The 4,956-nt window shown below is 37.1% G+C and overlaps 1 long non-coding RNA gene across 1 annotated transcript; it reads right to left on the bottom strand.

The window, feature by feature from the left end:
* Positions 1-435: 435 nt before the first annotated feature.
* On the bottom strand, positions 436-4,950 carry LOC111864234. The gene is made up of 2 exons (XR_002842757.2): positions 4,718-4,950; positions 436-742 (listed from the first exon to the last, which is right to left on the bottom strand). It is a non-coding gene; the product is annotated as an uncharacterized LOC111864234 (long non-coding RNA).
* Between the last annotated feature and the right edge of the window lie 6 nt (positions 4,951-4,956).

The following is a 4,956-nucleotide window of genomic DNA, read 5'->3' as shown; positions in this document are numbered from 1 at the left end:
TTATCCTCCAAGTGGTTTCACCCTTAACTGTCTTTCCCTATCCTGGCTCCACAACCAAACTGTGAGTCTGACCATGAATTGGACATTCTTTGACAGCCATCAGGTCTCACATACATAACCCATCTACCTAATATCTGTTGTGTGGCCTTTCTAGGGTATTTCTTTTCACATATAAGACACACTTTCGGCATTAAATAAAGAACAAAAAATTACAGCAGCATTACAGACACAGTTAACATGCTCGTTTGAATAACACACACGTTGCATAAAAAGTATGAAAAACGTCAGTGTCGCCCCCCACCACAACCATTTAAATTATCAAGTAAATCATGAGATGCACACTTACAGAAACCTTGCCCTGGATCTATAAAATGTTTATGATTTGTTCCGCAACTTCTGTTTAAAATTTGTCTTCTTCGTGTGATGTGTCCGTTGTTAGTGTTGTGAAATTCTGATGAAGATTTTGGTTGTTAGTGTTGTGAAATTCTAATGAAGATTTTGAAGTACAGACAAATTTCCCGTACAAATTCGCAGTATGGACTGCAATGGGTATGTCTGTTGCATTCAAGGTGGTGGGCATAAAAACAATGCAAAGCTAACGGAACAATTGCGACACAAATGAGCGTGAGACTCACCAGGGCTGCCAGGATAAGAACAACCATGCCCGACCCCAGACCCGCGCTGCTGTCCTCCTCCTCCTCCATGGCGGGTTTGATGAGCTGGGTCACGTTCGTCATGCCCACTGTAACAAGCAGAACAGTCGTGCTGAGCCCCATTTAAATACTTAGGGCTTCCTCGCAGAATGACTTTCAAGTACACGCATGCAAATCAACATTTTCTTTCTTTCTGCCAAGACTGGCGTGACGCTGTCGATCTGTATTTCCTGTTCTGAAAACATCATCATCACACATAACTCAGGACTTAACTGCAATGTCCACAAAGCAAAGAGCAAAATTCTTTCTGTGTGAGCATGTGTGTTCTTTGGCAACATTGTCACTTACTCTTTTAAGTCATGTGTAAAGGAAAAATTAAAAACGGTACACGTAAAGGTAATTACATGGCCATGGACACCCATAGGGTTGTGAGATGTCGAGGCTTTCCCCCCTCCCCCATCCCCATCATTTTCTAGACAATCAGCTCACAGCCTCACATACCAGCCACACACCCTACTTACCCCATTAGACACTGAGTCAACCCCCAGGACCACCACGGTATATTAATAAGTCAAACGAAAAAACCAGATGACCTCATCAGGAATCAAACCTGTGACATTTCTGGCTTGTATCAAAAGTCCCCTAATCAAGTTATGGCTACCGTGTATCCCAAAGGAAAAAAAACCTAAGTACCCATACATGTTAATGTCCCATGATACAACAAATTTCAAAAACCCTCTTCATGAAATCAGACGTTGTAAGAGCCCGCCCCACTGTGCTTCATTTTAAGAATACGCCTGCCTGCTAACAGGCAAATGGTAAAGAGCCTTGGCCACCACACAGCTCTTCACAAATACCTACAATTATAAACCATTTTGCAGCACTGTGCGAAATAACCGGTAGCTGTGATCAACAGAGGCAGTTAGAAGGAATAAATAAATAAACAGATAGCTAGAAATATAAAGTAAGTAAGGAAAAATAAAATCATACTAATGGGGGACAGTCACATAAAAGGACATGCATCTGAATTATTGAACCAAGTGGACAAGAAATTTGAGGTTATGGGCATGCTCATGCCAGGAGCAAGATTACAAAATATTGTGCAACTGTTCAAACAGGAAGTTAACTCCCTAACTAGGGATGATATGGTTATCCTATGGGGAGGCTCAAATGATGCTGCAAATTATAAAACAACGAATGGAGTCAGTCACTTAAAAAAGTTTACAAATAGGAAAAAAGAATATAAATTTTATTTTAATTACAGCCCCTCACAGGTGTGACTTAATGGACTCCTCACGTGTTGGTGAAGAAATGAAAGTATTCAATAGGAAGATGCATAAAATAATGAAGTCAGAGAGTAATGTGAAAATACTGGAAATTGAATTGGATAGATCATGTTATACCAGGCATGGGCTTCATCTCAATGTAATTGGGAAAAATAGAGAGAAAGAGAAGATATTAAACCAGATATGGGAACTCTTAACTAACAACAAGGGGGATGTTATTGCCCAGGGCTGTATAATTTGAACGAACCTTGCCAAGTACAGGGAAGAGATAACACAAGTCAAGGAGTCTCAACTGAAAGATGGAAAAGAAGTAGTAGTGAAAGTGAGAACTTGGGTGATTGTGACCAGACAGTGGGTGTACTCAAAAATATTATAGAGGGAAATGACACCAGTAATCAACGAAAGGTAATAGAAACAATCCTTGATTGGGAAAGAGCATAAGAACAGACGTAAAAGAAGACCACCACCAGAAATGAGGATTTCTTATGGGAGTAAAATCAAATAAGTCCCTTTTCATAAGTGTAATTATACTACAGACTCTCTAATTCTTGTACATCAAAATATCAGAAGTCTTGGAGACAAAACTGATGAACTGAAGTGTTCAATAGTTAGCAATAATATGAATCCTCACTTAATATGCCTATCTCAGCATCACATGTCCGACGAAAAATTATTATGCAGCAATTTCCAGAACTATGTACTGGGAACAAAGAATGCCTGTATGACTCTTCAGGGAGGAGGTGTTTGCATATACTTAACATCTGATAGAAAATGTAACAGAAATTTGTACACTTAAGATTTCTTTAGCTAAAACTAACATATCTGTACTGTGTCTACATGTATAGGTCACCTTGTGGGAATTTTGAGTACTTTATAAATAAGTTGGATAAATATTCAAATTGCTCTACAAACCCAAAATTGAATTTATATTATGTGGTGATTTTAATGTATTTTTTTTAGAAGCGTCAACTCGTAAAACACGGCTATTAGTGCCGTTGCAATCAAAACTAATATTTATACTGCAATGTCATACTTGCATTCCCATTTCTCAAATGGTATTCCAGATATGAATCTTAATTTAGTTGCAGAAGAGGAAATAATTAGTATAATTAGCAAATTAAAAAAAAAAACTCTTCAGGGTATGACGGTGTAAGTAAATAAAATTATAAAACTGTGCAGACAAACAAATCAGTAAACCTCTAACTTATGTACTTATAAGTCATTAACCACGGGTCTATATCCAGAAAGATTAAAATATGCAATTATTAAGCCAGTATACAAAGAAGGGGAAAAGGCTGTTATAAGTAACTACAGGCCAATATCTATACTAGCTGGGTTTGCAAAAGTTTCTGAAACAGCAATTTTTAGAAGACTCAATGATCATATCGTAAAACATAACATATTACTTTCAGAGCAGTATGGATTCCAAAAGGGATCATCAACCGAAGATGGAATGTTTCAATTAACCACTGTAATATGTATGTAACATATGTATGTAAAGAGTATGTAACTGGTATATTTGGTGACATAGCGAAGGCCTTTGACTGCGTTAATCATGACCTTCTATTAATGAAATTGCAGTACTATGGAGTGCAGGGTGTATTATTGCAATGGTTTAAATCTTTACATCCAATATAGGAGGCAAAGGCTGGAATTAAATTATATAAGTAACAAATATTACTCTACCCGGGAAATTGTTGGATGTGGCATGCCTCAGGGATCGGTGTCGGGACCATATACATAAACTATTTCCCCCATGAAATAACTAACATTTCGGAAGTTATCATGTTTGCAGATGACACAGGTATTCTTTGCACGGCTAAAGACTACTATAATTTAAAAACAAAACTGGATGTTGCTTTCAATCATATGTTTTCGTGGTTTCAGAAATAAGCAATTAGTGTTAACTGCCTTTATATGAGTCATGTTTTTATTTTGCTGTCACCCATCCATAAAAAATCATCCCTTCTTTTAGAGGATGGTTTTTGGAGTCTTCGTGATGGCATAATTTTAGTCGTGTCTAAATTTTGATCCTGACTGAGATCCCTGCTAGAATCTTTAATGTCACCCACAAGCTGTGGACTAACATACATACATAGCTTCACAGATCCATTGCGCGTATTGGGCCGGATATAGAGCTGATCGGATTAATTAAAAGCAGTTGTGATATGCAACCAAGTCCAAAGAGACGCAACCTAGATACAATAGGAATATAATACAATTAGGTATTTGCCATATATTCATCAATAGAATAGAAAGCTTTCAAGATAAGAAAGTCAGTTTCATTTGAATAAATTAACATTATCCTTTAAAATATATAATTTATGTGGCAAATTATTAAAAAATTTTATGGATGTATAATATACTCCCTTTTGTATAATGAATAGTCTAGCTGACGTGACATGTAGTCTGGGTCAGTAGACTGACCGAAAAGGATGAATAAAATTGACTTGAATTGAAAGCTCTCGGGAACTGGTCTATCTTGCAGTGATTGGCTATACATACGACCGTTCATGTCCTACTGCAAGAAGAGGAAAAGTTTCAAAGTACTGAAGCAGTTACTGAAAATATTTCATAAATGGGGGAATCCCCACAGCACCTACTATCTGAGAAGTGGAAACCTTAAAAACACATTTTAAACTTATTGACCTTTAACAATTGCTGTTGTGTAACCTGGTCTGGATAGTTTTTTCTATTCATGTAACTCTTAAATACTCTACAATGCAAAATCCTCTGTAAAAAAAAAATTATGATGATTCTCTTGTAAATTGAAATTACCAAAATTTTGATCCAGTGAAGTCCAAAAGAAAAAGACTGCCTAAGCACATGCAGTGAAGAAAAACTGGATAGATGGCAGTTATTATGCTCTGTGTCTTGCATAGTGCTGCTCTTCAGACTATAGAGTCCCAGCTGTTAGAATGGGAAAGTTTCCACCTCTCTAGCTTGTCACACCCTAGAACTGTACACAACTGAAGTCAGAGTATTCAATGGTACATCATGCCCAATATGTTATAGTT

Source organism: Cryptotermes secundus, unplaced genomic scaffold, assembly GCF_002891405.2.
Source record: "Cryptotermes secundus unplaced genomic scaffold, Csec_1.0 scaffold5757, whole genome shotgun sequence".
Lineage (NCBI taxonomy): Eukaryota > Metazoa > Arthropoda > Insecta > Blattodea > Kalotermitidae > Cryptotermes > Cryptotermes secundus.
This window is presented reverse-complemented; position numbering and strand designations above follow the sequence as displayed.